The sequence below is a fragment of the Phodopus roborovskii genome, unplaced genomic scaffold, assembly GCF_943737965.1.
Source record: "Phodopus roborovskii unplaced genomic scaffold, PHOROB, whole genome shotgun sequence".
Lineage (NCBI taxonomy): Eukaryota > Metazoa > Chordata > Mammalia > Rodentia > Cricetidae > Phodopus > Phodopus roborovskii.
This window is the reverse complement of record NW_026125059.1, coordinates 21,352,729-21,364,832: the sequence shown is the minus strand read 5'-3', so window position 1 is coordinate 21,364,832 and position 12,104 is coordinate 21,352,729. Positions and strand designations below refer to the sequence as shown.

At 43.3% G+C, this 12,104-nt stretch overlaps 1 long non-coding RNA gene across 1 annotated transcript; it reads right to left on the bottom strand.

The window, feature by feature from the left end:
- Nucleotides 1-227: 227 nt before the first annotated feature.
- Nucleotides 228-11,795, bottom strand: LOC127224826 (uncharacterized). Its single transcript, XR_007834741.1, has 3 exons — nucleotides 11,719-11,795; nucleotides 7,012-7,130; nucleotides 228-1,912 (listed from the first exon to the last, which is right to left on the bottom strand). It is a non-coding gene; the product is annotated as an uncharacterized LOC127224826 (long non-coding RNA).
- Between the last annotated feature and the right edge of the window lie 309 nt (nucleotides 11,796-12,104).

Here is a 12,104-nt window from a genome sequence, read left to right as displayed (position 1 = left end):
AGAACGCCACAGGGCTAGAGCCACATCTCAGCAGTTAGAGGAGACCATGCTGCTCTCTCAAAGGACCTGAGTTCCATTTCCACACCCACATCCAGCAGGCTGCCCAGACTCCACTCTGGGAAAATCAGAATGCCTTTTCTGGCCTCACATGCACTGTTGGGGCCAGCTGACCTATTAAATATGCCCCAAAAAGTGAGTGAGGATTAAGAAAGACATAAAACAGAAGATAGAGTTTGAAGGGCTCTCAGTGAATACTGTAGCAGCCCCAAATTAATTTCTCATAGCCCTTTATACCCATAGCAAAAGCAGAGGACAAAAGACTCCGTAATCATATACAAGAAACAAACAAGTGCAATTACCTCCTAAATTCTCAAAACATATAGTCACCATGCCCTAAGTCAAACATCCAATTATTTGGTCTTAAAAGAGTAAGTATCAATTAGCCACGCCTTTGGTCAAGCATCCTATTTGTTGGCCTTGAGGAGCAAGAATTAGTTCGAACTCCTGACCTTAAGTCAAGATGGGATGGAGTCACTGTGGAGTCCCACAAAAATTTCCCTTTTATTAATGCCCGTGCTTCTGCCACAGGACAGACGACTGTGCCTGTCTTAGGTTGTCTTTTTCAACCTCCCAGACTTACCCGTCATTGGTACACACATTCCATCATGGATGCCCTGTCTTAGGTTGACTGGAGGCAAAAAAGATCTTACCCGTCTTTGACTACCAGCCTCTGTTTACAAAGGGTGAAGGGAGAGTGCATAGCTTGATGCCACACACCTCTGAGCCAACTTCCCATGTAGAGTTCAAAAGCAAACTTGAAAATCACAGGCACACAAGTAATGCCCAGCAATACACATGCTCCTATGGCCCAATACCTCCCAATAGAGGAGTAAAGGATGACCAAGATGGCATGACCTTTAAAAATTGGTCCAGGATGTCTTCAGCAGTTCTAGCTGCATTAAAATCCAAATTTGCCTTTTTAATTACACTAAATCTAAGGACTCATCAGCATGACAAATTCCTCTCAGATGAGCTCTAATCTTTTTCCATCCAGTTAACACCTTCACTGTGAACTAAAGAGGTTATAAGCATTGACAGGTTAATACCATAATTGCAGTATGATTATTAACAATGAACACACAATTAGTTAAATTACAATTCTCATAACTTCGATCAAAGGACAAGAAAATGTTTTTGTGGTGGGTATGTGTAAGTCCATGACTCTGAATCTTCTTTTCCCTCTCCTAAATTACAATGTATTGCTGCTACCAACTACTAAAGATCTGTTTGAGCTGTCCCAGTCCCCAAGTACTGAATGTCAACAGCAAAAAAAACCTTTATCCCGCTCTGCCTCCTCAGTTTGTGGAGCCTTTTCAGTGCCTTCAATTTGGTTTCCTGACCCGTCTAGCACAACTCTGAATTCCAGTGATATTCTGAAGAGGAGCTTTAGTCACCCATCAACTTCATATTCGTGTTCGATGGCTCTGAGTCTCTCTTCCCAGAGGGGAAATTTCTGAGGCACCTATTGTCCAGGCCTTCTATTTCAACAGCAGATGAGCACTATACTGGCCTCCACATCCCAAGGTGCAGTGTGGATAAATGGCCACTCAGTCACAGATTCATTTTTGGAAAAACAGATAGGTGTTCCTCAGCCGGATCCACAATGATTAATTCACAGAGGTCTGGGAAATTTGTGCAGGTCTATGAAGAAGCCAGGAATCATAAACCATCACTATACTCTCCTTCCCATCCCAGGCTGCAAGATTTAGTATCGGAGATCAGGATCACAGGTTCAGCAAATCTCACTCCAGCTCCTGTGGGAGAGCAGCAGCAGCCACATCATCAGGACCGGCACCCTCTGCTCCATACATCATGCTAGGCACTCAGGCAGACGTTGAACTTCATTTTCTTCCTGTAAAAAAAACACAAACATGCCCTCGACCCCATATCAAAACAGGGTCAGGACCCTTCCATAATCTAGTGCAAGGATCTTTCCATTTCACTTGGGCAAAAGTCTATCAAATGCCATCATGCCAAAATCTATCTCCAGCAGAATGCTCATGAGCATCCACATTCAAAAGAGGGCATGATTTAATGCATTATGCGGTGACTGAGGATATGATTCCTTTTTTATTTTTTAATATGCATCTTGAGACTACCATGGGCTCATCCAACAATACCTCATACTTGAGTATTATAAGAAGTGCCTGTTTTATGCTCAAATTTCCATTAAGAACAAAATTACTGAAATGCTTTACTAATACATCCTGATCCATTTTTATAATTTTAGGAACCCTCATATATGAAAAACATTGTAAGACATGAGCTATGACATGCTAGGTGGCTTCCCCAATTTGCAGAGTGGCCATCAAGAACCCTGACTAGAGAGTGACTGTCACAGGCACATAGTCTACTTTGCCAAATTCTGTAACATGAGTAACATCCTTTTGCCATAAATGATTAGGAAGAAGGCTTCAAAGATTTACCCCTAAGGGAGTCACAGGCAAATACTGTGGGCTAACATCACATTGCTCAACAATATGATGAGCAATTTTCCTGGTAAGGCCAAATTGTTTTCCTAAACGTCTGCTATTCTGGTGACTGTTGAGCCAATTCTACCAGTGTTAATTCATCAGCTGATACAGTACTATCCGCTAGAGGGCCAGGAAGATTGGTATGAGCTCTAATATGACCCACAAAGCATGGCCACTTTTTTTTTTTTTTGGATAAATGGTATCTTGAGCTTGCTGAAACAGCATCCTAACTGACCATTAGTAGTTCCAATACAGGGAACAGTCTCTATAATCTGAAGGGTTCTAAAAATATAATGACTATGAGCATACACATTAAATGAACTATTTACAAAAATCTGGAAAACCATAGCTACAGCTTGTAATTCTGCTATCTGAGCTGAAGCTGGAGCTGTTTGTACTACACAATCTGTACCAAAATAACACTAAGTAGTTCTTCTATTGGAAGAGCTGTTGGTAAAATCCAGCACAGCATCTTTCATCACAAATTTAGGAAACATAAAGGGATACACTTAGGCAAATTGCAGTAATCGATCAGCTAGAAAATGATTGTCAATTTGGCAACAAAACTGAGCAAAATCAATTGCCCAAGAATCATTATTTTGAAATAACCAACCAACTTGGGTTCTTTACCAAAATATCGCTTAGATTCTACCTGGCTTTTCTGTACTAAACAAGCCACTGCTTCATAATAAGGGTTTAACACCTGGGCTGGGAAACAGGTAGATGCAATCACAATAATGGTCCTTTTTGCCATAACAGAGCTGTTGGAATACATCGTGTAGGAAGCACACAGGTTTCTCATAGTTTTGTACAGTCAACACAGCATACCTGCTGATGTTGAATGGCATGCTCTCCTTGAGCCAGCACTTATTTAGCAGAATCTGTAAGATGCCTAGGGGAGCTAGGATCACTATTCCCCTTAAGAATCTCACTTTGGGGCTCAAGATCTCCTGTAGACAACTTCAAATATGGCTGCAGCCACTGAATATCCAATAATTTCTAAAAGTCATTGAAAGTTTGTAAGCTATCTTTCCTAAATTCCCATTTGTGAGACTTAATTTCTTTAGGGTACAATATATGTTCTAAACACTGGAAAGGCAGCTGTCATTGTACTATCTCTGGGAAAATTATTACTAACTCAGAATGGGCAAGGCTCTGTAGAAGCTGTTCAGATGTGCAAGCAAAATTCCTTCATTTTCATGGACAAGCAAAATATCATCCATAGAATGAACAATGTAAGCATGTGAAATTGATCTCTAATATTAATCTTGTAATGCTTGAGCTATAATTTTCTGGCACAATGTAGCACTGTTGACCACATTCTGAGGCAAAATCTTCCAACAGCTTACTCTTCATGGGCTCTTTGAAATTAACTGACGGAAAGCTAAATACAAATAAATCTTTGACAATCTTGGGGAGCTAAATGGATGGTATAAAAACAACAGTCTTTTAAATCTAAAATAATTTTATTATAAGTATCCTTTGGTAGGGCTGTAGGAGAAGGCAATCCAGGCTGGAAAGCTATCATTAGCTGCATGGTCCCATTAATTTTTCTTGAATTTTTTATTTATTTACTTTCCTCTTGATTCTTAAACCTTTAAAAAAAAAAATCTCCATTTTTCCATATTTCTTTTTAATCAGGAAAATAGGAGAATTCCAGGGATAATTAAAAGGTACAACATGGCCACCATCCAACTGTTCCTGTACTAACTCCTGGGCAGCTTGTATCTTTTTTTCTGTTAGGGGCCATTGGTCTATCCAGACAGGATCATTAGTTATAGGATCTGCATGGAGTACAGGCTGCTCAATGGCCCCTCTTAAAAATACCCTAACCCAAGGCCGGGCATTGGTGGCCACACCTTTAATCCCAGCACTCGTGTCAGAGGCAGGCAGATCTTGTGAGTTCAAGGCCTACAGAGCTAGTTCCAGGACACTGGGGAAGCAAGGGTGATACTCAGCCATCATTGTTTCTTCCTAACCCCCAATCAGATAACAGTCCTTGTTGAAACATTTGTTTAGTAACAACTGTAATGGAGCTATCCAAACACACTGGAATTTAGTTATCTCCATGAAAAAAATTTACACGCAAATGGACAACAATGTATGGCCAAAAAGTTCCTTCCTGACTTTTTTCATCTTTTCATGAAAGTTCATTGCTACTTTGCTTAGGACTCTTGAGTTTGACCAATCCCTTGCAGTTGTGTAAGTCTCCATCTTTGGCCACATTGAAGGCCATTGACTGGCAGTAATAACACACAAGAGTCCAGGAGGCCAGAAAAGCTCTTTCCATTCATAAACATAGTGATTTTGGGTGTGGTGGCTCTATGGCTTGTAGCCAATAGGAATCAGATGAACCAAATCCAGCTACCCTCTCTCACCTCTTTTGATTTCTTGTTTTTTCTTGGGGAAGTAAAATTAATTGTGCAAGTCTCTGGCCTATCTTTACCACAGAAATTCCATTGGGTAAGTGAGTCATAATTGTGATTTCTCCTTTATAATCACTGTCAATCACTTTGGGAGTATCAAAGACCCCTGCACGGTGGTACTACTCCCCAGCAATAACCCTACAGTGCCTTTGGGCAAAGGCCTATAAACACCAGTAGGGAGAGCTTGCATCCCCACTTCAGGAGCTAAAACCATGCAGATGGAAGAACTGAGGTTCAATAGGTCCAATCCTGCACTGCCTGGGGTTGCTCTGCAGGTGTCCTTGGGGAGGGAAGCATCCCATAATACTGTCTTGGGGCCTGTGGCAGGCCCCTCTGCCTGTTTCCCTGCAGTGGATTCCCCTGGGCATCCTTCTTTGATTTACATTCATTAGCCCAATGCTTCCCTCTCTTGCATCTGGGGCACAATCCTGGTTCCTTTTTTGCCACTATGCCTCTTCCCTTGCCAGGACACCACTTGACCTGGTGCCCCATCTTTCCACACCCAAAGCAGCTTCCAGGAGGTCTGACACATCTCCTTTGTCTCAGGCCTTGATTTCTTTGTTGGAAGAGAAATTCCTTAACTGTTTTACCCTGTAATGCAGCAGCTATAGTTAACCCCAGAATATACGAGGGACCAATATCTGAGCAACATCGAATATAATCAGAGATGCTGCCCTTCTTTCTAACAGGTCTCAAAGCAGCCTGACAGACAGTATTAGCATTCTCATAGGCTAGGTGTTTAACAAGCAAAAGTTCAGCTTGTGTATCCCCAATTAACCTGCTTGCTGTCTCCATTAGCCTAGAGACAAAGTCCTGAAATAACTCATCAGGTCCTTGCCTTATTTTTGACAAGTCCTCAGTGTGCTTTCCAGAAGGTGGAAGCTTATACCAGGCCTTCTTGGCAGCTGCATTAACCTGGGCATACACTGCCACATCAAAATTTAACTGTTTATCTGTCTCCCAATAAATGCCTTCTCCGGCAAGCATATCAAAAGTAACGGGAATTTGTTGGGCCTGATTTATTTTAGCTGTGGCTTGACACTGTTCCACAAATTCATTTTTCCACAAGAGGTAATCCCATCCTGACAGGCAAGCTCTGGCCATCTGTTTCCAATCCCCAGGGGGCAAGGTTTCTACAGCCATGTTTTCTAGCAAAGCTTGTGTAAAGGGTGCAATGGGCCCATACCTAGAGCACGCCATTTTTAATTCCTTCACTTGTTTAAACGGGATTGGCCAATGCACCCACACAACATTGCCCTGGGCATCTCTTTGCTGCACATTCATTGGGAACATTCGGAATCCTTGCACATCCTCCCCTCTGCTAGCTGCTTCTCTAATACTAGCTTGCAGGGGAGAGAGATGACTAATGGTGAATGTCTGTCTAGCTCCTGGAGGCCCCCCAGGCAGATCTAATCCAGCCACTACAGTAGGAAAAGGAGTGCCCTTCCGAGAAGAGACTTGCAGAGTCTCCAATTTTTGTGAAAGAGAAACTACTAAGTCTCTCAAGCCCTTTAGCTCCTCCTTACTCTTATCACATTTCTGCCTCTCAACTTTCCTGGTCAGAGTAGGGGGAGGTGAAAGCTCCTCATTACTATACTTAGCTTCTTCCTCAAGCTCAGCTTCATCACCAGGATGGAATTGATCAAAATCAGACAATTTTTTAAAGGTGCCTGCATCTAGCTCCTCTGGAGATTTCGTTTCATTTTTATCCATTTCATGGGGAAATGCCTTCTGCCGTTCAGGTTCAGGGCGTAAACCCAAACTGTCCCGGATAAGCGCCCACAGACCAAGAGCATCTACTGGGACCTTTCCAGGCCCATGCTCATCATAATGCTGTTGGATTTTCATTCCAATTCTCCCCCATGTGTCTGCATCTAAGGTCCTGTGCTTGGGAAACCAAGGGCACACCTGCTCTACAAACTCTAAAAATTTCTGTACTTGTTCCTGCCCTATTTTAGCTCCTCTGGCTTTTAAATTATCTTTAAGCAAATGTATAAGCAGCTGTCTATTGCCCTGCCCCATATTAACAGTTTTACTCCAGAATTACTCACCACACTACCACCTTAATAATGTATGAGCGTTCCACCTGCTGTGTCCTTCACAGACCTCCCTTTTCAGGTCCCAAGTTCAGGCCCCACCATTCAAGACCAGCCAACCTGTCCAACAGGACCTGAATAGGAGAGTGAGGATTAAGAAAGAGACAAAAGAAGAGAAGGTGAGAGTTGGGAGGGCTCTCAGTGAATTGCAGCAGTCCTACATTTATTTCTCATAGCCCTTTATACTCACAGCAAAAGTGCCTCCACTTCTTTGATGCAGTTCAAGGAGCAAACAAGTGTAATCACCTTAATTCTCAAAGCATCTAGTAACTACACCTTTGACCAAACATCCTGTCATTTGGCCTTGAGGAGCAGTAACATGCTTGAATTCTCTGACCTTAAATCAAGACGGAATGTAGTCACCATGTGCTACCACAAAAATGTATCACCCACTCCTCTTCTGCTCTCTTTGGCCTGCTTGCCAGAAGCAGGATGAGGAAAGGAACGGCATCCTTTGGAGGGCATCACAATAAGACACACACGGTCTACCACTGCCACCTTCAGAAACCAACCTGTGCAGAATGTGACTCCACTGACAAGTGCAAGAGAAAGTATAACCAGAGAGCCACAACCAAGAGGTGACACACAACACAGATTGAGCAGATGAGGCACCCAAGATTGATTCACCTAAACCCGAGAGGGCAGCCATTGCAGCATCCAGTCCACTTTAAGGGTTTCAACAATCTGTCCTTACAATACAAAAGTCACTGGGTTTGTGGGGTCAATCTGTCACCACTATTGACAGTCAATGCTCTCCATCCCTCCACCATCTATGTACAAACCCTTTGGAACAGGACACTCCCTGGGTTATCTCATGTAAGCTGGTTTAAAATAAAGGGGAGGATAATTAAAGACAAACAAATAAATAGCCAGGTTTGGTGATGCGCTAAATTTTAAATCCAGCACTGGAGGAGGCACGCAGAGTCTGTGAGTTTTGAGGCCAGGACAGCTAGAGCTAGAGCTGTGTAGAGAAATCCTGTCTAAAAACAAACACCGGACACTCACAAACAAAAACAAACCTACCAAGATTCTTATTGCACACTTTAACCCAGATGAAATGCCAAAGGCAATACAGGACTAGTTGCTACAATAAGCCATTAAGAAACACAATGAAAACTGGGTGGTGGTGGTGGTGGCTCTCTCCTTTAATCCCAGCACAGGCAGAGGCAGAGGCAGGCACATCTATGTGAGTTTGGTCTACACAGAGAGTACCAGGACAGGCTCCAAAAACCAAAATTAATAAATAATTAAAAAACTGTCTGGGGGCAGGGGTTAATGGTACAGCAAATGCTTCTCAGTGTGCAAACCACCCTCTCCCCCCCATCGCCACCATAGAAAAAAAAAGAATAAGTAAGAAATAACAACAAAATAAGGGCTGTGTGTGACAAGGTCTGCAATAAAGGGGCACTTGGGAGGTAGATAGGCTGGAGGATCAGGAGTTTAAGGTCATCCTCAGCTACATAGCAAGTTCAAGGCCAGCCTGGACTGTATTAGACACTGTCTCAAAAACAACACCCACTTACCCCCACAAGGAAAAAAGAACTTAATTAACTCTCCCTGATTCAAAAGCCTATTCCTACTTGTTGACTTCTATAATCATGTTGGAGGTGTTGGACCCCAGGTGTTGACAGATACAAAACTAGAACGCCACAGGGCTAGAGCCACATCTCAGCAGTTAGAGGAGACCATGCTGCTCTCTCAAAGGACCTGAGTTCCATTTCCATACCCACGACCCATTGGCTGCCTAGAACTCCAGCTCTGGGGAAATCAGAATGCCTTTTCTGGCCTCCATGGTTATTGCACTTACATAGACAAACCCACACTCACACACATATACAATTATTTTAAATAACAAATAAATAAAAGTAGCCATGATGGCAGACACCTTTATTCCCAGCACTTGGAAGGCAGAGGTAGGTGAATCTCTGTGAGTTAAGAGGCCAGCCTGGTCTACATAGTGTATTCCAGACAGCCAGAGATAAACAGTGAGACCCTGTCTCAAAATAAATACAACTGTTTTCTTCAAATCCTCCTTTGTTAATTTTGTGTGTATAGGTGTTTTGTCTGCATGTATGTCAATGTATCCTGTTCCTGCAGTGCCCTAAGAGACCAGCAAGTGTGTCAGATCCCCTGACACGGCCATGTGAGTGCTAGTAGTTGAACCCAGATCCTCTGGAAGTGCAAGCAGTACTCTTAAGTGCGGAGCCATTGCTCCAGCCCTCTCTAAATCTTCTTAATCATTGTTTAACATTTATTTATTTATTTACTTACTGGGGAGGTGTGCACTCCCTCCTCTGTGTGTGTGTGTGTGTGTGTAAACACATGGAGGTAAGATGACAATATGTAGGAATCTGTCCTTTCTTTGTATAATATGGGTCAACAGCCTTTGAAGCAAGTGCCTTCACCCACTGAGACCTCTCAACAGCATTTACTCTCTCCTTATTTTTGGAGATGGAGTCTTACTGTGTAGTCCTGGCTGGCCTTGGGTTCAGAGAGATTGGCCTGTCTCTGCATCCTATGTGCTGGGAGCTTTTTTAACAGATGAACAACCTGGAGGTTACAGAATGACAGGCGCCACTTGTAGCAGATCTGTGACACCATAACAATCACAACTGCTCTCCTATGAGGATAGGCATTCACAACAGGCTTTAACAGCTGTAATAGCTTTGACTTACCATAGTTCTGGGGAGCCCAACCAATGGCTCCCCAGGCTGAAGCATTTAGTCTGACAAAGTAGTCACTGGAAAATTAAATGGGTGCTAGGCACAACAGGCCATAACTTTAATCCCAGCACTTGGGAAGTCATCTTAGGCCTGGTGGAGTTAGTGCATGCTTTCAGTCCCAGCACTCAGGTGTCAAAGGCCAACAGAGCCTAGTCTACAGAGTGAGTGCCAGGACAGGCTCCAAAAGATACACAGAAAAACCCTGTTTTGAACTGCCCCCTCAAAAGCCAGCTTAGCCTAAATAGAAAGTTCTAGGCCCAACCATAAATATATAGGTGAAATCCTGTCTCAAAAAAAAAAAAAAAAAAAAAAAGAAATTAAACCCCGGCTTAGTGGTAAGGACCATTGCTACTGAGCCTGATAAAAGTTGAATTCAATCTCCAGATCCCTGAGGATTATCTTCTGACCCCCTCATGCACCAACACATACTAAATACATGCAAAATAATATTTTTAATTAAACATGGCCTTGCATGTGGCATGATGGGAGGAGACTTGCTTGCATGAGGACATGGCTTCCATCCCCAGCACCAAGAGCAGAAATAAGGAAATTAGGTAAATAGGTAAAGATCTAGCAACTAAGTGAAAGCTAAACCTCATGCGCCTGACCAAGCCCTCAAGCAGTGGGAACCACATGCAGACACAAGAGGCCTGCTGTGGCTCCTCCGGGATCCTGCCTCCAGTGAGGCCCGATTGCCTGCCTATGGCAGGTAGTTGCACCTCTGTGACCACCCTTTAGGGGCGGGGCGAGTGCAGTCTCCCCTGAGAGCTTCTCTACCCTGCATTTCTCTGGTATGGAGCAGGGAATCCCGTAGGATAAAGCACCACCCACTTCCCCTCTCAGGCCTCACCCCAGAGGTCAGCACCCCAAGATCATAGTCAGGAAAATCTCTCTTTCCAGGGTTATGGCTTCTTTGTTTTTGTCTTGAGACAGGGTCTCAACCCCTTTGCGGTTGTATATCAGATGTTAACATTACAATTCATATAGCAAAATTACAGTTATACAGTAGCCACGAATAATTTTATGATGGGAGTCTCGACAACCTGAGGAACTATATTAAAGGGTCTCAATGTTAGGAAGGTTGAGAACCACTACTATATGACTGAGGCTGACGTTGAACTCATGATTCTTGGGTCTTTACCTCTAGAGCGCTGGGATTACTTACATACTTCACCACACTGGCCTCAAAAAACGTCAAGGCAACTTCTAAGTCGATGTTTTCTTTTTTGGTTGTTGTTTTTGTTTTATGGAAGTACTGAGCATTGATCCTGGAGCTATACTCATGCTAGGCAAGAGCCCCACCACTTAGCTGCAGCCTCAGCCCTAGATGCAGTCCATCCATCCATCCATTTTTCCTTTCCTCCTTTGAGACAAAGTCTCACTGTGTACCTGTGGCTGGCCTAGAACTCAGAGATCCACTTGCCTCCAAATGCCACGATTAAAGGTGAGTGCCATCACAACCAGCACAGTTTCTTTCTTTCCTTTTTTTTTTTTTTTTTTTATTTTTTGGTTTTTCGAGACATGGTTTCTCTGTATTGCTTTGGAACCTGTCCTGGAACTAGCTCGGTAGACCAGGCTGGTCTAGAACTAACAGAGATCGGTCTCCCTCCGCCTCCCGAGTGCTGGGATTACAGGCATGTGCCACCAACACCCGGTTTAGCAATTTCTTAATGTGTGGGAAAAAGAAAGGTTTTTTTTGCCACAGTAATATATGTATGTATCCACGTACTGTATATATGGTGCTAGGTTTCAAATTCACATTTGTTAGAGAAGAGTGCATATAACAAAACTACAGGACACAGCCAGGTATGGCAGGGGACACTTGTAGTCCTGGTCCTCAAGAAGCTGAACTGGAAGAACTTAAGCCCAAGGACTCCAGACAACATAGCAAGACTACCCATTCCAACCAAAAAAAGGAGAGATAACAATTACAACTTACCATCAGGCATGGAGGTTCATGTACACAGTGTTGTTTGGGAGTCTGAAGCAGAATACGGTTGAGCTTGGGAGTTTAAGGCCAGCCTGGAAACAGCAAGATTTTGTCACAAACCAAAACAAACACCAGTTGGAAAAAGTTTTCTTGTCAAAATTATCAAGTCTGGCCAAAGGCCCTCCTAGGCACAACACTGTAGCTGAAAATAAACACATACCAGCCCTCTCTGGTACAGAGCACCAAGATTTACACCATGATATTTTCCAGTTGTTGCCAATAACCATCCAGATCCCAGGAAGGGCACCCAGATGTTTGAATTTTCCAGAACAAACCGATCTCAGGCAAGCTTTTTAAAAACCTTAACCCAGTGGGAATCTCGTCTACTGTAAGGA